Here is a 26,493-nt window from a genome sequence, read left to right on the forward strand (position 1 = left end):
TTTTATTCTTCTCTTTTTTCTTTTTTCTTTTTTTTTTAACTTTTTGTTTTGTTTTGTTTTTGCATAGCTTCTTCCTTCGAAGACTACCTCCCTTGAGAGTCGTTTTGCCTTTCCCCGAAAGGAACCGCTGAGGATACCGACTTTCCAACCTTGTGTTGGACCCCTCGCAACTGCTAGGGATAACACTGTTGAGGAATTATTTACTTACCTGTTGGGGGTAAAATGTTATCAGCTGGGGGTACCTGACTTCCAGAAAATTTTCTAAATGGAAGGAAAATTTTCTGCCCCAGTTTGATAATATCCCTTGTGGCATGCATTTCTGCATCAATGCCATTTCCTTTACCTGTTTCAAATCAAACAAAATTTTGTTAGTTTAAAACATGGTGGTTGGTTGTGATACTCCTACTGGGATGGCTTTCCCTTCCTCCTTCATCGCTCTGTGCTCCTCAACTTGTTGGGGATGATATTATTTGCTGGGGATAATCCCTTTCTGCTGGGGATATCCCTCTTCTTTTGTGGCATAGCTCGGAAACTTGGCATTTTCCCCGACCTTTCAGTCTAGTATGGATTTCCCAAATCCTGCTCACTGCTCTCCTTGCTCTGTTCATGGGCCTTGGCCTGGTTTATAACCTTGGTTTTGGCAAGGATATCTCTTTTGACGCTCGTCAATCCTTTTGTCAATTCCCTTTGCTGGGGATATCTTTTTTGACACTGGCCTCGCGCTTGTTCTTTGCTGACTATATCATTTGGAGGTACTAGTCAGATCTCACCTTGAAAAGCTGATGGCATATTTGAAGTCATTTCATACTTGTTCTGACCAGACAAACTCTATTGGGGAATTTTTCTATGAAAGGAGAAAGATAAAGGAAACAAAATAAAAGACAAAGGAAACGATGACTCTTTTGCAAAAGAAACTATAAATAAAAATCTATCAAATGCAGATACCGACTCTAATGGCCACGACATGCGTATGTGGCCTATCCTCTGCCGTCAATCATCTTTTAAGATCTTCAATTGGCGATTCCCCCTCTGATTCTCAATCTTATTCGACTTGTAGTGCCCGAAGGGTTTTCACTATCAAGTCTCTCTCATTTTGGTTTTCTCTCAGCTTTCACCGCCTTATGGTGCCTGTGAAGGTTTTCACCAATAAGACTCTCTCGTTTTATATCTCTCTCCAGCTGAGGATTTGGAGTGTTGCCGGTATGACTCTTTCTTTTGGAGATTAGAGTCCTTTCTGCTGTGGAACAGAATGTCATGTTCGCCGGTAAGACAACATTTGTCTGACTTGGCATCTTTTGAAGACTGATCAGAAGGTCTTTCTTGGACCGTAATGTGGGTTTTGGATAGGCTAGAAAGAAAGGGTATAAAAGGCTCAAAAATACATTAATTTTGGGTTATTAGTTACAACCTTCGGAATTAGATTTATTTACAACAAACGCAACTTTTGCTCCAGTTTCTTGCTTGGGGATATTTTAATTGATTTTTTCATTTTTTCTTTCAAAACTATGACCGAGCCGTGAAGCGCCTACGTATCCTCTTTGAGGAATCAGGTCAAACGTAGTTCCCAATTCCTCTTTTCATTTGACTTTCTTTTGTTTTTTTTCATTTTCTGTTATCATTTCTCTTTTCTTTTCTCTTTTTTTTCATTTTTCTTTTGTCATTTTGCTATTCTCTTTTTTTTTCTTTTTTTTTCCATGTTCGTATATTCTAGTCATTGCTACTGGTTCCGAATGAGGGGTATGAAAGAAAATAAATAAGGCTCAAAGGGCTAACGAAGGATAAAGTGTTTAGGTATCAGAACAAAATGTCTTTGTCATTCCAGTCTTCAAAACATGCCAAGTGCAAACAACACAATTAAAATTTGTAGCCTCTTCTGACGGTGCTGGGCTTGACAATTATGTTAAACATTTGCTTTTCCCTTTATCACTTCTAAAGCACCGTTGGGCGACACTCTCATTCTCATTATTATGAACGACCCTCATGCCAATTTAGGTGAATCTTGCTTTTAACGGTTTTCCTTGTGTTTAACTTGCCCCAGTTCCACATGACTCGAACTCTGAATAATCTCAAACCGTCCTTATTTTCTTTAAATGGTTTGATCGCCTTTCTGGGGTTTTATGATTAACTTTAAAGACTAGGCCCAAACTGGGTGCGCATGTCATGTCCCTAGAATCGGCATTGAACAAAAATGATAAAAGGACTAAACAAAAAGATGACTGAAAATAATAAAAGACCGGATTTTGTATTAGACTACCGGTGAAATGGTTTAAATAACAAAACAAACAAAACAATCCAGAACAAAATCCTAAAACAAACTGGACAAAATTTATAACAAACTACTATGACAAAAATGGAAAGATAAGCGAAAAGATATTGACACAAAACAAAATCCGAATTACAATCCTAATAATCCGAACAAACAGAAATGACAACAAAATAAGCCACCACAAGCTTCTCTCTTGCTAACCAAGGAGCAGAGCATCCTTCCACTTTATCAAGACTGACATCTTAGCCACTGAGCTTCGCATCGGTACTGCCAAGACCATTACCAGCTTAAACCTCATCAACTTCCGTCGGCAAGTTCTCGAGGGGGTTCGAGTGCTCCATGTCACTGTTATTGATCACAATCCGCCCTTCTTGGATCATTCTTTCTATTTCTCTTTTCAAATCCCGACAGCTTTCAACATTGTGCCCCTGGGCATTGGAATGGTATTCACACCTTTTAGAAGGGTCAAAGCTTCTTGCACGTGGGTCCACACGATTTGGAGGAATAGGTGCAATCATGTCATGATTCTTTAATTTCTCAAATAAGCTTTCATAGGACTCTCCTATTGGTGTAAAATTATCTTTCAACCTTTGTTCCCCTTTATACCACTGGCTTGGCTGTGGGTTATAGGGCACCTGAAAATTTTGTGGAGACTTCTGGAGATTTTGTGATGCTCGTGCTCGCCTCCTGGGGTGTTTTGGTGGCTGGACAACATACTGAGGTGGAGCGACAGAGTATTGAGCGTCCTGAGGTGGATAATACTGCTCAGGGGAGCCATAGAAAATTTGAGGAGGCTGCTCATACTTTCGAGATGTTCTCCTGGGACCTCTTCTAGACCCTGATGTCATCATGATTTCTTCAATCTCCTCATTTGTGTCGCTAAGATTATCTGACTCAACCCGGACAGCCTGAGTTGCGGCTTTAAGAACAGCTTGACTTATAATTTTGCCTGTCTTAAGACCATTCTCTACCATTTCTCCAATTTTGATTGCTTCCGAGAAGGTTTTGCCAACTGCGGACACCATGTTTTGAAAGTAATCTGGCTCTTGCGCTTGAAGGAAGACAGTAATTAGCTCGTGGTCATCCATGGGTGGCTTAACTCGAGCTGCTTGCTCTCTCCATTTTATGGCATATTCCCTGAAACTTTCACTTGGTTTCTTCTTCAGGTTTGAAAGGGAAATGCGGTCTGGGGGAATGTCGATGTTGTATTGGAACTGTCTGACAAAGGCTTGTGCCATGTCATCCCAGACATACCAGCGAGACGTGTCTTGATCCATAAACCATTCGGAGGCTACTCCCGTAAGGCTTTCCACAAAATAAGCCATCAACAATTTTTCATTTCTTCCCGCACCTCTCAGTTGATTGCAATACCTTTTCAGGTGGGCTATGGGATCTCCATGTCCATCGTACTTTTCAAATTTGGGAGTCTTGAAACCAGGCGGCAAGTGGACATCGGGGAACATACATAGATCTTTGAAGGCAACACTCTTTTGGCCTGCCAACCCTTGCATATTTTCCAACCATTGTTCTAAGCTTTTCACTCTTTGGGTCATTTCTTCCTGTACCATCTTTCGGGCAGGCTTCTCAGTTTTTGCAGCAAGATCAAATGAGTACGAGTGGTACTCAGGAGAGTGGTCCTGCTCTTGTTGTGTCGCAAATTGTGACTCATGACGAGGAACCCTCCGACTCTGAGTCTCTGGAGCACTTGTAACATCTTCGACGTTAGTTGTCATTTTTCTTTGAGGCACAAACCGACCACCTCAACTTTCTTCACAATTCAAAACCAAATATGTTAGAATGGACTCAGTCGGTCCTTATTATTATCAATATATATATATTTATTTATTTATTTATTCGATTTTTCATTTTCTTTTTGTTGTGGTCGAATCTTATGGAGATTGCCTACGTATCATGACCCCGCATGAATCAGACCTTGCGTAGTTCGGACCAATAAAAGATAAACAATAATGAACATTTTTTCTTTTCACTTTTCATATTAAAACAAACTGGGTTTCAAAGGTTTAAAGATGACCTACAAACATGAAAATCAAACAACCCGCCTATTTTAATCAAAAGGTTTACAAACTTCAAAAACAAATGGCCAACTTCCTTCCTCCATTTGCTAATTTTAACCAAATGGTTGTTTTTGCAAACGTGGCCCTTTCCAACTTTCACATGAATTTTGAGGCCGAAGAGGATTATTTTATGACGCTTTACAAACTTGTACATTCTTTTACGAAAATAACCTTTCGACAACTGAAAGATACTGTAAGGCTATTTTGGCAAGAACGGTTTAAGACGCGGCCGAAGCTGGCTCAGCTTATTATGACAAAATTTGAATGGTATTCACCTGACCGCCAACTCTTTTTTCAAATTACAATAAAACTTGGTGTTGCAAACACGGCCCTTCAGCGCCTCGAGGACGAAGATTTATAGGGCTGTGTGGGTCAACTAGACCAAAAATCCTAAACATGACCCAAAAAGTGGCTGTTTATCCAAAGTCAGCCTTCCGGCGTCCCTTTCGGGAACATTCGGCTATTTATGACAAAACAACATCACCTAACTTATTTATAACTCTTTTTTTATCATTTTTCAAATTAGAAAAGTCAATATTGCAAACACGACCTTTTAACGTCTCGGGGACGAGAATTTTTAAGGCTGTGTGGGTCAACTGGACCAAATCTTAAAAAATGACCCAAAGGTGGCTGTTTATGCAAAGTCAGCCTTCCGGCGTCCCTTTCGCGAACATTCGGCTATGTCTTGATAAAACAGCGTCACCTGACTTCTTTATGACAAAATTAAAATTTGACATATATTTTTTTATTTATTTGTTTTTTGGCTATTTTAGCAAAAGGTGGGTTGGACATCACCCGACATATTTTGACATGTTTTTTTTTAATTTGTTTTTGGCTATTTTAGCAAAAGGTGGGGTTGGACCCGATGAGGGTTGCCTACGTATCTCACATCCGGTGAGAATCAAACCCGCGTAGTTCGGGCAAATTAACCGAACTATTTTAAAACATGACTCTTTTCCATTTGAATTTGTGAAAGAACTGCTTCAAAAGAAGAAAGGAAGTATTTTTTTTGATTTTTGATTGATTTTCTTTTTAAAAGAAACACTTCTAAGATATATTTTTTGAATTTTCATTTGCATTATTTTTTATTCTAAAGAAAAAGAAGAATATATTTTTTGGAATTTTACCTTTAATAAAAGAAATGCTTCTAAAATGTTTTTTTGAATTATGCGCTTTTCCCAACATATGAAGCGTGGGGGACATATGGGAATTCCAAGACTTCTTGGATTCCACAAATGTTCCCCATGTGTTTTCCCAAAAAGCAAGCGTGGGGGACATAGGGAATTCCAAGGCTTCTTGGATTCCACAAATGTTCCCCATGCTTTGATTAAAATAACATCATGCTGGAAATGACCCAATGACCCATACGCCCTTGACTAAATACAACATGTAGCACATAGGATGCCGAAAGATTGTCTATTATTTTCAGGTTGCTTGTCCTAGACGGACCCAACCCCTGTGTTGAGTCCCCTAAGTCAAATGCACATGATGCAAATAAACGTTCCTACTAGGGATCCGGCATGTGGCTTTGTTATACTAGGTTCAGAACCTGGGTGTTTGTTCTAGACCTGGCTTACCCGAGCGGACAGCTCGAGCCGAGGGGGGGCAGCGTACCGGGAATACAGAAGCTTCACCGGCTTAGCAACTTGTCCGAACCTCGTTCTAAATTGGGATTTGACACTATACAGAAAAGAAGTCGTACGAAGTACACCCTTCTTCATGATTTAGAAGACTCAGAGAGGAGATGGGTTTCGGCACAGTTTATACACAGTTCACGTAATATCAAAGCGGTAAAAGCAGCATTTAGCACATTAGGCTCAAACATGTAAAAATCAGATAAAACCAAATATAACAATTTATATGAGCTCGAATTTCTTAACCCTGAACCAGTGGTTCTGGGTCATTCGTCCCCCGCAGAGTCTCCAGAGCTGTCACACCTCCTTTTTCCGCACCCGCGGGGTGCAAGGGAGTTTTTTCCAATTAAAGGACAATCGAAACAGGATTGGTTTATTTATTTCAGAGTCGCCACTTGGGAGATTTAGGGTGTCCCAAGTCACCAATTTTAATCCCGAATCGAGGAAAATAATGACTCCATATTACAGTCTGCGTACCAGAAATCCGGATAAGGAATTCTGTTAACCCGGGAGAAGGTGTTAGGCATTCCCGAGTTCCGTGGTTCTAGCACGGTCGCTCAATTGTTATATTCGGCTTGATTATCTGATTTATACAAATATGAACTTATGTGCGAATTTTAACTCTTTACCGCTTTTATTATATTTTTTGAAGGAATGTGAACATCGTTTTAAAAACATGCCTTTGGCTTGCGTCACATGAAATGCACCCGCGATCCAGAACATATTTTTATTCAATGTTTTAGGATTTGGATTTGAGTCGCATGAAATGCACACCCGAGTTTAAGAAGGTAAGATTATTAAACACGCGCCTAAAACGACTATCGTGTTATTATTTTGGGAAGGCCGTAAAATTCGCTAAACGGCCGGTCCTCGAATTCTAAGTATTTTAATATATACATTTAGAGGGCCCCGCGACTTGTACATTTGTTTGTCGATGCTCGTCTCATTTATTATTAAAGAATTTGCAACATCATGGAAATGCATCTCGGGCCACGCCATAATTAATATACCCGTGATTAGAGATACATTTCGATTCCGTTGAGATTTTGATTTGGGTCACATAAATGTGCACCCGAGTTTAGGGAGATAACATTATTAAAGGCGCGCCTAAAGCAACTAGCGCATTATTATTTTTAGGTAGGGCCGTGAAATTTGCTAAACGGCCCGTCCCGGAATCTAAGTATTTAATACATATATTTTGTGAGGGCTCCGCAATCTGTACATTTTTATTTGGCGAAGCTAGTCTCGTTTTTTTTATTATTTATTTATTTATTTATTTATTTATTTATTTTTTAAAAGGATGCCATTTTTACGCCTTTAACAATACTAAACCTTACGGCTTCTTTACAACTAAAATCTCATAACTTGTCAAAAAATTTAAAAAATGAGTTTAGCGAATGAGTGTTTCGGGAGTAGTAAGAGCATGTACTAATAATAATTTTGTCCGAATTACCTAAGCAAAGGAAAGGACGAACAGATTATCGTCAAACTTGTGTCATAGAACAACTAGTCCAACTTAATTAAATGACATCGGATAAACAAGAATCACATAACGCCAAATGAGCAAAAATGCATACGACGAAAACATAAGCAGAAAATTATCATACCAATTTCTATATTTCATCTTCGAACATTTAACGTAACATTTCCTTATCTAATACTTGAGGTTTACTAACCTTTGAACCTCGGCAAACTCAGGACGACAAACACGACCCCGACGGGACTCAAGCCGGACCTCTCTGAACGAAGAACAACGACGAAACCTCGCACAAACACCTCGACGTACCGGACCTCGACGAACCAAAGACGACCTCGATGGAAATAGAAAGCTCGGACCTACATCTATCAACAACCAGGGACTGTTTGGTTGCTGCTGTATTTTTCCGGCGCAGCACTTGGTACGTGAAGCTGCAGCATGAGGGGTCGTTTGGGCAGTTGACGATGGTTAACGGGGGTGGTGTTTAGTGGTGTTGTTTGGATGAGAGGGAGTAGGGACTCGTAGGGTTTTGGGTGGTTTGTTGACAGTGGTGCTGGGGGAGGCAGAAGCGAGTAACAATGGTGGTTTCACGGTGGGAAGGTGACGGAGGGGGATGGAGACTGGTATGACCACAGAGCTGAAGCAGTAGCGGCTTGGAGGAGTTACTTCCCTCTAAAGTGCAACGGAAAAGGGTGGTCGACGGGTTTTGGTTACGACGGAAAACAGTGACGGGCCTGCTTGGTGATTGTGTGAGACGGTGGTGGGAGGTTGAGTTGGGGCTGGTTGTTTGGTTGTGGCGACGAGCAGTGGTTGACGAGCCTGTTTGGTTGTTTGACGGAGGTGGCGAGACGGAGAGGGGCTGGTTGGTCGCTGCCGGAAGGGATGGGGGGGAGGGGGGGTTCGACGGGAAAGTGACGACGAGGGAGCAACGGGGAGATGGGACGATGGCTGTGGGCTGCTTTTTTCTTTTCTCGGGTTTTTGCTTCTTCTTATTTAGGAAGAAGAAGGTCTACACTACACGTCCAAATTTTTTCCAAGTCCTCCTTCAAAAATGTTTTTTACCGTGCCTTTGTAATGGTTTTGCCCAGGGAAATGAGCCCCAAGAGTGGTGGGGTTCGAGACTTGTGTCCCCCACGCGTGGTGGGGTTCCCCATGTGTCATGGACTCGGTTTATTATGGGCTAAGTCCGAAAATTAGGCCTAAAACCGGGTAGTTTGAACCCGAATATTATTCTTTTGCCCGGACCCGAGAAATAGGAACACGACGTTGCTCAACTAGTCCTACGTAAGCAAAATAACTAACAAAAATAAGACTAATATTTAAACAAAACTATATCTTTTTAAGTATATTTTCAAGATTTAAAATAGCTACAAAATATTAATAAAACTATTTTTTTGTAATTTTCGTTTTTTATATAAAAATAAAATATAAAGTAATATTTTTGCATTTTTTCCAAATTAAAATGACTACAAAACCTTAATAGAATTATATTTTTTGGTTATTTTCGAAATTATATAAAGTACAAAAACAAAGTGCAATTTTTGTATTTTTCCAAATTTTATGAGAAATACATAAACTAAAATTTATATATATATTTTTGTAATTTTTCTTTTTGTAACGAAATAAAGCAAAAAATAGTCAAAATAGGTATATTAGACCTAAATTACATATTTATGCTAAAAAATGTGAAAATTCTCGGAGAGGGTCAAAAAGCCGGTGTCTACAAGTGTCATGCCCTTCCGCTCCTGAATGGTAAGCACATCGAGCACCGTGTCCGTAGTAGGTCGACTCTAGGTTTTGGCTGGTTTGGGGTACGGGTAGCAACAAACCCATTTGGACTAGTTTAGGAAAAATGCTAGAGTATGATTCACCAATAAGCGTGAAGTTGTTTCTTCTGGGTGGCTCCCAGTCACGGGCATTGTATGGAAAATTATTTTGTGGGGGACGGGGATTATATAGAGCTTGGTGAGGAGGGTTATTTCTAGGAAATGGAGCTCGGTTTTGGTTAAACTGTTGTTGTGGCCGAGCGTATGGCTAGGCATTCATCATCGCATAAGGCTGAGGAGCCATGACATAAGCCACATCCGGGTGAAGATAATAATATTGCGGGGTGTTTGGCAGGAAGTAACCTCGGGGTTGATGGGGGTTCCTCAGGCTTGAAGCCGCCATTGCCACTTCTTCTTTTTTCTTTCTACTTGCTACACCTCCTGACCCGCTCTGGATTGCTTGGGACGTAGCTCTTATAGCAGATTGGCTCAATATACGACCTATTTTCAAAACATTCTCGACCACCTCCTCAATCTTGATAGCCTCAGCAAAAGACTTTCCCATTGCAGACATCACATTCTGGAAGTAGTCAGCCTCTTGGGCTTTTAGAAAAACACTGACCATCTCGGTCTCATCCATCAAGGGCTTCAACCTGGCCGTTTGTTCGCGCCACTTAACAGCATATTCTCAGAAGCTTTCCGAAGACTTCTTTTTGAGATTAGATTGGGAATATCTATCTGGAGCTATGTCTATGTTGTACTGGAATTGCCTGACAAAATCTCGAGCCAAATCATCCCATATGTGCCAGCGAGACATGTCTTGGTCAATGTACCACTCTGATGCAATGCCAACTAGACTTTCTCCAAAATAAGCCATGAGGAGCTCCTCTTTTCCGCCTGCCCCTCTCAATTGATTGCAATACCTCTTAAGGTGGGCTATAAGGTCTCCAAGCAATCATATTTTTCGAACTTGGGGGTCTTATAACCGATGGGTAAATGAACATGTGGGAACATACATAAATCAGGGTAGGATACGCTCTTTTGGCCACTTAAACCTTGTATATTCTTAAGGCTTTGTTCCATGCTTCTTATTTTCCGAGTGATTTCCTCTTGCTCGGGATTCTTGGTAACTTTCTCTTGCCCCGCGTTAAACTCATACCGGGGTTGTTGAGGGTAAGAATTGGTGGCGAAATGGGCAATGTCTGGTGGAAGAGATGGTACTTGGAAGGTAAAGGATGATGGATCAAAGCTTGGCCTGGGCAAGGTTGGCTGTGCCGTAGCCAAAGTTGGCGGTGTAGTAAATATGTTAGAAGCCACTCCCGAAATCAATGCCTGTGGGCGAACCTCAGAAGGCGTTCCGGCGAAGTGGGCTGACATGGTGGGGTATCCAAGTGGGGTATTCGGGTAACTTATTGGGATGTTGGAAGTTCCACTTGCTCTGGGAAGTAGCTCGGGGAAACCAGGTATGGCACTCGACGGCTCTCTACTGTTGGACCAAGTGTCCCACATTTCCAACATGCGGAGACGCAATGCCCTATTCTCTTTAGCAACCGCCGACTCTGAGGTTGGGATAACCGATAGCGGGCTATCCTCTAGGATGGGAATTGTTGCTATATGACTTTCTGATGACATTTCGACACTTCCCTTGGATCTTGTAAAGTAAGGGTGTGACGCCAGGTTACCACAAAACCAACCACCTTAGAATAGAATCTAAACTCAACAGTAGACACAACAAAATTGTTAGTTCGAAAAAATTAACACATAAGGAATCGCATATTGGGGGTGTGATGCACCTATACAGTTAAATGTGTTTCTATATGTTTTGCAACGATTTCATGTCTCATCCGACTTTTGGTTATCTCCCCGCTCTTTTCTCTCGCTCTCTTTTGCACTCTTTTGTTCTCATCCTCTTTTTCTTGTTTTCTCTATTTTCCTTTTTTATTTGTATTAATTAAAAACATGATCAGATCTGATTGGGATCGCCTACGTATCACGACACTGCATGAATCAGATCATCACGTAGTTCAAGGATTAAATGCATCAAATAAATAAACACAATTTTTGGTTTTTCTTTAAGTCTCATTTAAAAATAAAAACTCCTAATCTTTTCTATTACAAGTGACTCCATCAAACTTCTCTATGAATTGAAAAACTAAAAACAGACTCGAAACAGACTCTAGAACTGGAAACTGAAATACAGACTCGAAACGATAATCAAGAATACATAAGCACTTCCAAAACTGCTCTAGGGGCCCGTGGGACATCAGCCGGTCTCACCACGGGCCTATGTGTAAGATCCCCTTCGTGACAATCCAGGTCATTCATTATTTGGCGAACAAAGGTCATCACTGTGGTGAAGAGGGTGGTTCTAGTCATGTCCTCACATTCATGGCATTTCATGACAATGTAGTCGAAAATTGCTCTAACCCTTTCCCTAATGATGCCTTTCTCTTGGAGCAAACGTCCAATTTGTTGAGACCTAGTTTCTAGCACCTAGGTGTCATAATGGTTTTGACCCTATAACTGTTGCATATCTTCTTCTAGCTGAGACATTAGTGCATAACAATGTTCCCTCTCTGTTTTAAAGTTCTTTGTGTGTTTGGCCATCTTATTCTCGAGGGTGGTTAGCTTTTTCTTCAAGTTTGTGACTTCTCCATCATATTTCCTTTTCAATTACCGGACAAACTCTGCTCGTCCCTCTATGTTGTTCGCCAATTGTGTCGGAGCTCTTGCAGACTGCCCTAGGATTTTTCCAAATCATCCTCGTAATCAGATATTTTCCTCCTAAGACCATTTATGAGTCTTTCATCTATTTGGCTCCTTTCCTGATTCTCAATAGCTATCTTTATTTTTTGGATCTGGGCTCGAAGGGCTTTGTTTTCTTGGGTCAGCTTTTTCTTCTCCCCTTCATCTGCAGCAGCCTGTACACTACTATCAAATTTTAGATCTTTGATTTGCCCCTACAATTTGCTTATCTTGGCCCTGTAGCTTGTCTCTTTTGCGAACCAATCCCATTGTTCTTTGGCTCCATCAATGAACTGTTGGACATGGGGGCTTTTGGCTGGCCATTCTGGCTCTTGATGGACTTGAAACCTTTTACCATACCAGGCCATATAACTAGGCTCTAATTCGCCTTTGGCCAAATCCCGTACCCGAGTCTGTGGCTCCAAGAACCTACACTGATGCCAAATCTGGCGAACCCTTTCTTCCAGAAATGCCTCTTTTTGGACCTAGTTCAATGACTTGTTGACTCAAGTCTTCATCATGAGGGATAGTTTGGTACCGGCCTAGCTGACCCAGAACCCTGTGTGGAGCATATGGCTCAATGCTCCAAAGACCCATCAATAGAAGAAAACATACTTCGACTGACATATAGATGACTTCAGTGATCGAGAGCCACCCGAATGTCCACTCAATTCTGCTTGCAATCAAAGAACTCAAATGCACGAACCATGCCTCCGTACCCTCTGGAAACTCATGTCCCTCCATCCGGTTTTCATGTTCCTCAATGCAGTTAAGCCCAGTCATACCATAGTTTATGTACCCCGGACGATGGCAAAGGTGTTCTTCCATCCAAAGTTGTAAAAGCGTGTTACAACCCTCAAAGAATTTTCCCCATGCTCGGCAAACGGTTAGAGCTCGATAAATCTCTGCTAGGATCATCGGTACAATGGTGCCATTAGCCTTCTTAGTCATGAAGTCGGTCATTCCCACGAGCCCCAACTCTATATTTCCATCCTTTCTTGGGCAAATTAAGATGCCCAGGAATGCCACTATAAAAGCCAGTCCCCGATGTGCTTCCTATTTACCTTTGTTCCCTGAATGAGTTAGACCAGTATCTGGAACCTCAAAACCGTGGGGATCCCCGTAACGCCAGTACAAGAAGAAGAATGTGCAAAATCCCTCAGCCAAATTTCCATCTTTAACTTCCCGACTAATACTCAGAAGGTCCAAAAACTTATGAGGAGTCACCGCTCTAGGTGCCACTGGGTATCGATTTCTGAGATTCCCACTAAGACCAGCATAGCCCGCTATATCCTCAAGCGTAGGGGTTAGCTAAAAATCAGAAAAATGGAACACATTATGCGACGAGTCCCAAAAAGGTATTAAAGCCTCAATTATATCCAACCTCGACTTAATCTCCAAAATACCAATGAGACCGCCCAAAGCTTTTATCACAGTATCTCTGCTGACTTTTCCTAAGTCATTCCACCACATATGGAATTTTAACGAGATTTTCTCGAGGACCGTGAAGGGTTTATTTTTAATAATGTTCATCCTGCACATTTATTTAAAGTGATTGGTTAAAAGACCATGATTTATTTTGACTCAAGAGAAAATTATCAATTTTCAAAATTGCAATTCAAAACAAAAACACCTTTGCAAATACGGCCCTTCAGCACCTTAGGAAAGAAGATTTTAGGGTTGTGTTTGCTAATCGGTCAAAAAATTTGGAAAAGGACCATAGATGGCTATTCTTGCAAAAGCAGCCTTCCGGTGCACTTTTGGGGGCGTTTTGGCTATTGAGACAAGAACAACATTACCTAAGTTTTATTTATGACCACATTTCAAAAATAAATTGGGTTATTTTTGCAAAAATGGAGTTGGACCGGGTGAGGGTTGCCTACGTATCCCACATCCGGTGAGAATCAAACTTGCGTAGTTCGGGCAGTTTTGGCGCGACAGAAAACAACACCAAATATTTTTTTTTCTTGAAACATCTTGAAACAATTTTTCTTTTTCTTCTTTTTTTTCAAAATTTCGGCAGAGTTTCGGTACTTTTTGGGCACCAGACTTTCTGAAGACGGGTAACTATCTCGCTCATACCTCAATTTGATTTTTCCAATTTTTTTCTCTCTTATTCTAGAAGCCGGTCAACATGCAATCTGAAGCAAATAAATGTACAGGTTGCAAGTAAAATGCATCAGGATGGTCTTTTTGATTTCGGGTACACCTGTCCTACACGGACCCAATCCCTATGTTGAGTCCCCAAAGTTAAATGCACATGATGCGAACAAGCATTCCTACTAGGGATCTGGCATGAGGCTATGTTATACTAGGTTTAAAAACCTGGGTGTATTGTTCTAGACCTGGCTTACCCGAGCGGACAGTGCGAGCCGGGGGGGAGGGCAGCGTACCGGGAATATAGAAGTTTTACCGGCTTTGCAACTTATCCGAATCTCATTCTAAAATTGGGATATGACTCTAACAGAAAAGAAGTTACACGAAGTGCACACTTCCCAGATGATTCAGAAGACTCAGAGAGAGGAGGGTTTCGTAGCAATTTATATACAGTCCAAACAATATCAAAGCGATAAAAAGCGGCAATTTGCACATTAGGCTCAACATGTAAAAATCAGATAAAAACAAACCAACTATAACATATATTCTAAGCTGGAATTTTTGAACCCTAAACCAGAGATTCTGGGTTCGATCCCCAGTGGAGTCGCCAGAGCTGTCACACCTCCTTTTTACACCCGAGGGTATATGGGAGTTTTTACAATTAAAGTGACATAAATCGAAATAGGATTAATTAATTTATCAGAGTCGCCACTTGGAATAGTTTATTTGGTGTCCCAAGTCACCAGTTTATTTTAAAATCCCAAATCGAGGAAATTTTTATTTTTTAAAGTCCTCAAACAAGAAATTCTAGATAAAGAATTCTGTTAACCCGGGAGAAGGTGTTAGGCATTCTAGGATTCTGTGGTTCTAGCACGGTCGCTTAAGCTGTTAATATTGGCCTATTATCTGATTAATTACATGTTTTAACCTATTGTGCATTTTAGCTTTTAAAACCGCTTTTAATATTTTTAGGAAAATTTAACGTTATTTCAAACATATCTTAAACCATACTACATAAAATGCACCCGTGGTTCGCGACACATTTTATTTAACATTGTTGGAAATTGAAGTCGGGTCACATGAAATGTACACCCGAATTTTAGCAATTACAAATCATAACTACGTCACGAGAACCGTACCGGTAGCCATGATAACTTAATATAACGCATGTAAAGAAACTACGAAGATTCATTTTTAATAGCTAAATTTCAATATTTGTGAGGGCCATGGATGATCTAATTTATGGATGGCACACCTCAACCATTTTTTTTCTTTTTAAGGAAAATGTATTTAACTATAGTAACTACAATTATTAACTCTTAATCTAATTTATGAGGGCCATGAATTATGGGATTTATTTGTGTATGACACACCTCGATTTATTTTAACCAAAGGGGGTTGCATTTTATTTAATTAAGACTAAGGGTATTTGTAAGTAAATCATAATTTGAAGTTCAAACTAAGGATCCCTTAACTTAAAGTGTGAGAAGGCTAAGCTTTCAAATTCCTTTTGAGAAGGAGTTTGGGCCAGCAATGGCCCATTGATTATTACCTAAAGGAAATCAGCAACCTTAAAACCATAATTGAGCTGGAATTCGTCCCAGAAAGAAAGGACTCAAAGGCATTTTTGCTGAGTCCGAATAGAACAGCCCATATTGGGCTTATATATAGGCGGGCCCAGTTGCTACATATTTTCTGGCTGGGCCTATCCATCTCTACAATTAACCAAATCTGCCCATTTATAACCAAATTATTTCAATTAGCTGCTTAAGTAAAAATCAGAATTTTAAAGATCAAAAGCGCAATTCTAGTTTGAAAGTTAATCACATGAATTTCAAGATAAAAGAAGCATACATTTATATCATGATTTATAAGAAAAAGAAAAGAAAATCCTGGATTTTAGCCTTAGGACCCAGGCCCAACGTCTTAGGTCTAGATTCATTTCATAGATCGGTTTTCAATTTGGGCCTTAAGTTCAGGCCCACTTGATCTAAAGACAGCCCCTTCTACCATTACAGATTGGGGATCTCAAACTAGCCCATTGTACCACTATACTTATGAACACTCTTATCAGTAGTTTATACAAAATGAGAATCTTACTCATTACAACGTTTCATACAGAATACAACTTTCTAAAAAACCCGAAATATTACATGATATCCTATTAAGTACATAAAATACTAACCTAAACACTAATCTATTACAATCCCCATATAATTGATGAACCAGTGAACACCTGCCTCTTTTGAGATTACTTATCCATCAAAGTTGTGCCTCTTACATGAACAACACTAGATTTCAGCAGGTTTGAACAGTAAAAGTTTTAGATTCTTAGCCTTTGGACCTACTGATTTGGCCAACTAGTGACCAAATCTGTAGGTATTGACTCATGGTTTGCAAATAAACTGCAAATGACCTCAAACTAACCATCAGTCCACTTATTAACAGAAGAAAAAGGGGCAGAAATGACTTAGAACACAGTTGTTACTAAGAAAAAGCAGAAGAAATACTGAAGAATCATCTTTAAAAGCAAAATAGCTTCAGGAGAGAAACCAAGCATCAATGTGTATACCAAAACTAACCAAACCAGATTATTTCATACTTAACATTCAAAGAAGTAAAAGAAGAAACCAACCAACTTCATCTCAACACAATCAAACAGTTGACATACAATTTTGCAAACTTAATTTATATTAGCCTTGTAACAGAAAATACAGGGAGAATGGTTAAACTTAGTACCTTGAACAACAACAACCAAAAACTACCAAATATGAGATGAAAGGGAACTGGCTGAACTTCAGAAGAAAGGAACAATAGCAATAAACCAACACAGCAACAACAGTCCCCAAATAAATCAGAAATTTAAACCAAAAACCAAACAACTTTAAAACCAGAAATTCCAGCTAAAGAACCCAAGAAAGACCCTCTACTTCAAGCCATGTTTTTCAGCCTGTAAAAAAAATCAGAAATGAGAAGTTTTGAAGGTTTTCTAGAATTTCTGAAATCTGATCTTTTTCAGAGAAGAAGAGAGAACTTTTTCTACAGTAAAATGATGTTGAATCTCTGCGTGAGTGAGGGAATGTTTCCCTTTTATAGAATGCACAAAAAGGCATCCAAAAAGCATATTCTAACCTAAAATTCTGAACTTTCAGGTTAGTACAACATCTTTTATAGCTGTCTGTCCTTTTCCTTATCCAATACCAGCATTTTTATGTTAAGGATAGGGACAGCTGTGAAAAGTCTAGAAGATTATGATATTAGCCTATGCAAAAGTCCATTTTTACCCTTTTAATTACTGCCTTTTTCAACTTTGCCCTGTGTTCTGATTTTAAATCAATTACAACCATTTTAAGGCCTTCATCCAAGTGATTAAGTTGCCTAATGGTATTGCATTTCAGCTTCTGAAATTATCCTAAGGTTTAAATTGTTGTTCAGAGGTTTAAGCCTAACTTTAAAATCAATTAAACCTAAGTAATCAAAACATGTAGGCAATAAAACTCAGATTCAAGAAGCTAATGAAATCTAACATGCTCAGTCCAAGAAAACCAAAAATCAAACTAGCTAAATTCAACACAATGAAATGAAATTGAATCTAGCTAAAGCTAAAGTGAGCAGGAATTGGCTAAATAGGCTATTGATTAACCTTTTAACACCATTTTGAACAAAACTTGCAAGCAACAAAATAAACAAAGCAAACAACAAGAAATAAAATAAAGGGAGAAATAGAAATAGGCAAATTATAAGAAAACTAAACCTAATCATTTCAGTCTAACTATCTAGACCTAGGGAACATTGAATTTCTAATTGACAAAATCTTAGAACATGCAATTAACGAAGCTAATAGACAGAAAAAGACCTAAATTATGTGGCTAAATCAAAGAAATTAACAGAACAGGGGGGAAATAACCAAAAACCAAATGGAAATTAAAGAACAAAAAATGGTACAAGAAGTTACCTAATGCTTAATTCTTCGCAACAAATAACCGGGTTTTTTAATACAAGGGACGTTGCATTATGCCTTGCAAATGCACATTCTGGGATGCAGAATTGTATTACAAAGTTTAATAGCATTAATGTGATATCGATGTTGAGTGCATCACTCAATTTTGATAATAGGATATTTGTTAAGTTCAAACTTTATTTCATTCAGTTCGTAGGATATCATGACGTTGTATTTCGTATTTTTTCTGATTATAAATAAAACTAACCCTAGGCGATTGCCTAGCGGACTGAAAAAAAATGCTTAATTCTTCCAAAGATGAAAATTGAACCAACTTCGAATTCTGACCCCAAATTTTCGGGGGCAAATGAACTTTAGACAACCATCAATCCACTGCTCTTATCTAGAGTTCATGGAAGTCTTGGGTTCAAAAGCCCCAAAAACTGCCGGAAATTTGAAAGTGAAAGAAAATTAGGGTTCTTGAGAACTCAGATTTAAAATTCGAGGAAATTGAAGCTGATTTGGAGGGGATTAATGGTGGTTTAGGGTTTAGAGGGGTGCCATGATTATAGGGTGTAAATTTGGTGGCATTTGGGTGACTTAGGGTTTTGAGGCATCGATCTTATATTTAAGATTCGAGCCGTTAGGTGATGATTCGAGGTAATTGATTTGGATATTTGTAAAGAGGAGACGACGGGGGTTCTGAGGTGTTAATTTGGGGCCATATGGAACACCAGAACCGCCGTGAAGCGATTTCCGGTGGCGGTTGGCGGCGGAGACGGTGAGGGAGTGAAGGCGGCTAGAGTTTCAGTAGGTTTGGTGTTAGAGATGAACTGAAGGGGATTGGAATGAGGGGGAGAGTATTTTCGGACAGTCATATAGTTAATGATCAACCAGTTCCCAGCCATTAGATCCAATATGATCAACGGCTGAGATCAAAATCAATAGATACGACGTCGTTTGGCTATGAAAGGGGATGGACCGAGTAAGGCAAATTTGGGCTTGGGTTTGGGTAATTATTTGGACGGGTTTTGGATTTAAAATGGCCTAATTGCTGAGTTTTAAAAACCCCATTTTCAATAACTAACTAATTCCCTTTTCCTTTTCTTTTTTCTTCTCTTTCTTTTTTTAGTTAAAAATCCTAAATTAATTCTAAATTTGTAAAATTAAATCAGATATCTAATTACAAGAATTATAAAATTACTATGATCCTAAGTTAGAAAAGAAAAATCATTAATCTAAAAATTAAAAGGTAAAAATGCACAATGAGCTAATTTTTGTGATTTTCAATTTTTAATAACACAAATAATTAACCAATTAATCCTAAAAATATAAAAATAGAACCTAAATGCAATGCATGGTATTTTTGGCATTTGTCATGATTTTAATAAAAATTAAACGTGCACCAAAAACAAAAAATTAATAAAAATCCTACAAAATTCATATAAAATGGCAAATAATTGGAAAAAATCTATTTTATTGGATTTTATAGGAGTAATTTATATAGGGCAAAAATCACATGCTCACAGTTGTTGTAGGAAAACTCTGCTAAAGGCAAGAACTGATCCCATGAGCCTCCAAAGTCAATGACACAAGCTCGGAACATATCCTCCAAAATCTGAATAGTACGCTCGGACTGCCTGTCCGTCTGAGGATGAAATGTTGTGTTCAACTCAACCCGTGTGCCCAACTCGCGCTGAACTGCCCTCCAGAAATGTGAGGAAAACTGCATACCTCGGTCCAAAATGATGGACACGGGCACACCATGAAGACGAACAATCTCCCAGATGTAGATCTCAGCTAACCTCTCGGAAGAATAGGAGATTGCCACAAGAATGAAATGTGCTGACTTGGTTAGCCCATCAACAATAACCCACACTGCATCGAACTTCCTCTGAGTCTGTGGGATTCCAACAACGAAGTCCATAGTGATACGCTCCTACTTTCACTCAGGAATATCAATCTTATGGAACAAACCACCAAGTCTCTGATGCTCGTACATTACCCGATGACAATTCAAACACCGAGCCACATATGCAACAATATCCTTTTTCATCCTCCTCCACCAATAATCCTGCCGCAAATCCTGATATATCTTAGCGGCGCCCGGATGAATAGAGTACCAAGAACTCTGAGCCTCCTCTAAAATCAACTCTCGAAGTCCATCCACATTAGGCACACAAACTCGACCCTACAACCTCAAAACTCCATCATTTCCTAATGTAACCTGCTTGGCACCACCGTGCTGTACCGTGTACCTAAGGACACACAAATGAGGATCATCATACTCCCGATCTCGGATACACTCCAATAAAGAAGAACGAGCGACTGTGCAAGCTAACACATGACTGGGCTCAGAAACATCCAACCTTACAAACTAACTGTCCAAAGCCTGAACATCCCAAGCAAGCAGTCTCTCACCGACCGGAATATACGCAAGACTGCCCATACTGGCTAACTTCCTACTCAAAGCATCGGCCCCCACATTGGCCTCTCCCGAATGGTATAAGATGGTGATATCATAGTGTTTCAATAGCTCCAGCCACCTTCTCTGCCTCAAATTTTGATCCTTCTATTTGAGCAGGTATTGCAAACTCTTGTGACCCGTGAACACCTCACATGACACGCCGTACAAATAGTGCCTCCAAATCTTCAATGCGTGAACAATGGCTGCTAACTCCAAATCATGAACTGGATAATTCTTCTCATGAATCTTCAACTGACGTGAAGCATAAGTAATGAACTTGCCATCCTGCATCAACATCGCACCAAGTCCAATACGAGATGCATCATAATAAACTGTATATGGCCCTAAACCTGTGGGCAAAACCAACATTGGCGCCGTAGTCAAAGCTGTCTTGAGCTTCTGAAAGCTTGCCTCATACTCGTCTGACCACCTGAACTGGGCACCCTTTTGGGTCAACTTGGTCGTCGGGGCTGCAATAGATGAAAACCTCTCAACAAACCGACGGTAATAACCCACCAAACCTAGGAAACTCTGAATCTCTGTAGCTGATGCGAGTCAAGGCCAGTTCTTGACTGCCTCTATCTTATTCGGATCTACCTGAATACCCTCTGCTGATACAACATGACCCAATAATGCAATTGAACCAAACCAGTACTCACACTTCGAAAACTTAGCATACAACTGACTATCTCTCAAAGTCTGAAGAACCACTCTCAGATGCTGCTCATGCTCCTCCCGGCTGCGGGAGTAGATCAAAATATCATCAATGAAGATTATCACGAATGAATTCAAGTAAGGATCGAACACTCGGTTCATCAAATCCATAAAAGTTGCTAGGGCATTTGTCAACCCAAATGACATCACCAAGAACTCATAATGCCCGTACCGAGTGCGTAAAGCTGTCTTTGGGACATCGGATGCCCTAATCCTCAACTGATGGTAGCCAGATCTCAATTCAATCTTTGAAAATACCTTGGCACCCTGAAGCTGATCAAACAAATCATCAATCCTTGGCAATGAATACTTATTCTTGATTGTAACCTTGTTTAACTGCCGATAATCTATAAACATCTTCACCGATCTGTCCTTCTTCTTAACAAACAACACCGGTGCACCTCAAGGAGAGACACTAGATCTAATAAAACCCTTATCAAGCAAGTGTTGCAGTTGCTCCTTCAATTATTTTAACTCTGGTGGGGCCATACAATATGGCAGAATAGAAATGGGCTGAGTGCTCGGAGCCAAATCAATACATAAGTCAATATCCTTGTCGGGTGGCATACCCGGCAGGTCTGAAGGAAATACCTCAGTAAACTCACGAACAATAGGCACAGAATCCATAGAAGGAACCTCAACACTAGAATCACGAACAAATGCCAAATAGGCCAACCACCCCTTCTCGACCATTCGCCGAGCCTTCATATATTAATTAACACTACGGGTAGAATGACCATGAGTCCCTCTCCACTCTAAACGAGGCAACCCCGGCAAGGCTAAGGTCACAGTCTTGGCATGACAGTCCAAGATAGTGTGGTAAGGTGATAACCAGTCCATTCCCAATATGACATCAAAATCAACAATATCCAACAGTAACAAATCTACTCGGGTCTCCAAACCCCCAATCATAACTATACAAGAACGATGAACACGATTTACCATAATAGAATCACCCACCGGTGTAGACACATATATAGGAGCACTCAAAGAATCACTAGACATGATCCAATACGGTGCAAAATAAGATGACACATAGGAGTATGTAGACCCTGGATCAAATAGTACTGAACCATCCTTACTACAAACTAGAACGATACCTGTGATAACTGCATCGGAGGCCTCAGCCTTAGGCCTGGCTGAAAGAGCATAACATTGGGGCTGGGCCCCACTACTCTGAACTACATCTCTGGGACGGTCTCCACCTTTAGCGGTCTGAGCTCCACCTCTAATACCTCTACCTCCACCTCTAGCATCTCTACCTCCACCTCTAGCTGGCTGAGTGGGCTGTGGAACACTTGGTGCCTGAACCATGGCACAGGAACCCTGATGCTGAGAGCTGCTCGGTGCTCGAGGGCAAAATTTAGCAATATGCCTCATGTCACAAAAGTAAAACAAGCCCTCGGCTACTGGCGCTGACGACCCTGAAAACTCTGAAGCGGAGGTGCACTAATAGGAGCTGGCGATGCACTATAGGACTGCAGATCAGAATAATGTATGTGAGAACCATGACCACCTGGAGCACCATGAGAAGCCTGGAGTGCTGAATGAAACAGCCTGGGAAGATGGCCCCTACCAAAAGAATCCCTGCCTCCTAATGAGGCACCACTGAACCTGTCTGAATGACGGGGCCTCTTGTCAAACCCCTGACCACTACCCTATGATAGAACCAATCTCAACTCTCCTAGCCATATTGGCCGCATCGTGAAAAGAAATCTCGCTCCCAGTCTCCTTAGCCATCTGCAATCAAATCGGCTGAGCAAGTCCCTCAATGAACCTCCTCACCCTCTCTCACTCGGTGGGAAGTATGATAAGAGCATGACGGGCCAAAGCAATGAATTTGGTCTCGTACTTAGTGACGGTCATGGAACCCTGCTGAAGGCGCTCAAACTGCCTCCGATAGTCCTACCTCTGAGTGATAGGAAGAAACTTCTCCAGAAATAGCTGAGAAAACTGATCTCAAGTCAAAGCTGATGACCCAACTGGTCTAGCCAAACAATAATCTCTCCACCAAGCCTTGGCGGATCTAGACAAACGAAAAGCGACAAAGTCGACCCTATGGGTCTCCACTATCCCCATGTTCCTGAGAACCTTATGATAGTTGTCTAAATAATCCTGGGGATCCTCAGAAAATGCACCGCTAAAAGTAGTAGTGAAGAGCTTGGTGAACCTGTCCAATCTCCACAAGGCATCTGAAGATGTAGTTGATCCATCATCGGCCTGAGCTGCTGCTCCACTGAAGAAGCGGTACGTGGTTTCGCCATCCGTGAAAGAACAAGAGTAGAGGGTTCAATTTAGCAGTGAGAGAACAAAATCGCACGACAGAGCATAATAGATGTGAAATTTTTCCTAACTCTGTAACCTCTGGGGGATAAATACAGACGTCACCGTACCGATCCCTCAGACTCTACTAAGCTTGTCCGTGAATTGTGAGACCTAAGTAACCTAGAGCTCTAATACCAACTTGTCACGACCCGGATTTCCCATTCTGCGGAGTCGTGATGGCGCCTACTCGTGAAAGCTAGGCAAGCCGAGTGTTATAAATTCATTACCCTTTTTATTAAGCCTTTATAACAGTTCAATATAATAGGTGATCAAACAACGGAATAAATTACATAACCAAAAATGCGGAAGACGGAAACTTAATAGTTTAACAAAAAATTACTATATGAATCCGAAATACAACACTACCCAGAATTTGGTGTCATAATCTCACAGACTGTATAGGAATACTACAAATACTGGGTTCGAAAGATGAATACAAACTGTTTCTGAAATATATAGAAAAAACAGTAAGGAAAGATAGAAGGAGACGCCAAGGCCTGTGGATGCCTGCAGGACTACCTCGGGTCGCCTGAATGGACTAAAGGCAGCAACCTCACTGCGGTCCAAAAGCTGCAGCACCAGGATCTGCAAATAGTGCAGAGTGTAGTATCAGCACAACCGACCCCATGTGGTGGTAAGTGCCTAGCCTAACCTCCACGAAGTAGTAATGAGGCTAGGACCAGACTACCGAATAAACCTGTGCAGTTAAATCAAATATAGCAGAAAATAAAAGCATATATTCACAGTTAAAATGGGAGGGGGAAAGCATGCTACGGGGAGTATCAGATAACAACAGAATACCAAAGAGGAATGTAAAGAAACCAAAATTTAATTACCAACAAGAATAAGGAAAACCAACAAAGTATTCACTTTCATTTCTTTCTTGTTGCAGGCGTGCAACTCGCTCCTATTACATATATCTTGTTGCAGGCGTGCAACCCGCTCCCATTTCATATATCCTGTTGCAGGCGTGCAACCTACTCCCATTTCATATATCCTGTTGCAGGCGTGCAACCCGCTCCCATTTCATATATCTTGTTGGCAGCGTGGAACCCAATCCAATTTCAAATATCATCGTGGCGGCGTGCCACCCGATCCCATTTACAAATCAACATCAATCATAAAAGAATCCTGGTAAGGGAACGAGAGTATAACAACAACATCCCGGCAAGGGAGACAATATCATAAACAATAACATCCCGGCAAGGGAAGCAATATCATAAACAATAACATCTCGGCAAAGGAGACATTATAATAAATAATAATGTCCCGGCAAGGGAACCAACAATGATAATCAACATATTAAGCATGAACAAATCACAACCGAGTCACAACCATTACAATACGAGACTCATGGGCATGCTTGACACCGACATATAGATACTCATCACCATGCCTATACGTCGTACTCCACTATTAACACATAGAAAATAAAGACACAACTCCTAATCCCTCAAGCTAAGGTTAGACCAAACACTTACCTCAAAGCCACGAACACAATTTAAGCCTCAACTATCGCTTTACCTCTTGTTTCCACCACCAATTCGCTTGTATCTAGCCACATTTACTTAACGATATATATAAATGCTAAATGAATCAATTCTAACGCATGAAAATAGGTTTTATAAAGATTTTCTCAAAAGTCAAAAATTGACCCCGGGCTCACATGGTCAAAACCTGAGGTTCGAACCAAAACCCAATTACTCATTCACCCACGAACCCAAATCATATAATTTGTTTTGAAATCGGACCTCAAATCGAGGTCCAAATCCCCAAAAATTAAAATAAAAACCTAAGTTCTACCCAAACACCCAATTTCCCCCGTGAAAACCCTTGATTTTGAGTTGAAATCAAGTGAAAGAGTTTGTAGATTAAGGAAAATGAGTTGGAAATGACTTACAATCGATTTGGAGAAGAACCTTTCTTTGGAAAATCGCCCAAGAGAGTTTAGGTTTTGAAAGAGTTTGAAAAATGAAAGATTTTCGGCTAAGTTATGATTTAGCAGGTCGCAGATGTCGTAATTGCGACAGGAGCTTCGCAATCGCGAAGCTCGCAAATGCGAACAAGGTCTCGCGTTTGTGAACCTGGGCACTTTCTGCTGACCTCGCAATTGCGGACAAATAGTCGCAATTGCGAAACTGGGCACTTACTGATGGCTTCACATTTGCGAAGGGTAGATCGTAAATGCGATCATAGGCTGGCCAGACTTCTTCGCAATTGCGATGAGATCCTCGCAATTCCCAGGCCTGGTAGGCTCGCAATTGCGACATCTGACCTCGCAATTGCGAGATTAGAGCCTGCAACACATACCAATGAAAATCTGAAACTTCCTAAGTCCAATTCCACTCCATGGCCTGTCCAAACCTCACCCGAGCCCTCGGGGCTCCAAACCAAACATGCACGTTAACCTAAAAATATCATACGGACTTGGTCGTGCACTCAAATCATCAAAATAACATCAACAACTATGAACTAAACCCCAAATTCATGAAATCATTCAAGAACACCAAAATTTCCAATTTCTCAACTTTAAGTCCGTTTTATACCAAACCAATTCCGATCTTTACCAAATTTTACAGATTCAACCTAATTATTATTTCAAACTTGTATTGGGCTCCAAAACCAAAATGCGACCCCAATACCATCAATTTCAAACATCTTTCATTTCCAAAAACTCTTATATATTCCAGAAAATAATTTTCTTTAAAAATTTATTTCTCGGACTTGGGACCTCGGAACTCGATTCGGGGCATACTCCCAAGTCCCATATTTTCCTACGAACCCTCCAGGACAGTCAAATCACGAGTCCGGGTCCATTTACCAAAAATATTAACCGAAGTCAACTTAAATTCATTTTAAAAGAAAATTTTTTCATTTTTCATAGATTTTCACATAATAGCTTTCCGGATACACGCCCGGACTACGCACGCTAATCGAGATGAGACAAAAAGAGGTTTTCAAGGCCTTGAAACACTGAATTTACTTTC

The sequence above is a fragment of the Nicotiana sylvestris genome, chromosome 8 (assembly GCF_000393655.2).
Source record: "Nicotiana sylvestris chromosome 8, ASM39365v2, whole genome shotgun sequence".
Classification (NCBI taxonomy): domain Eukaryota; kingdom Viridiplantae; phylum Streptophyta; class Magnoliopsida; order Solanales; family Solanaceae; genus Nicotiana; species Nicotiana sylvestris.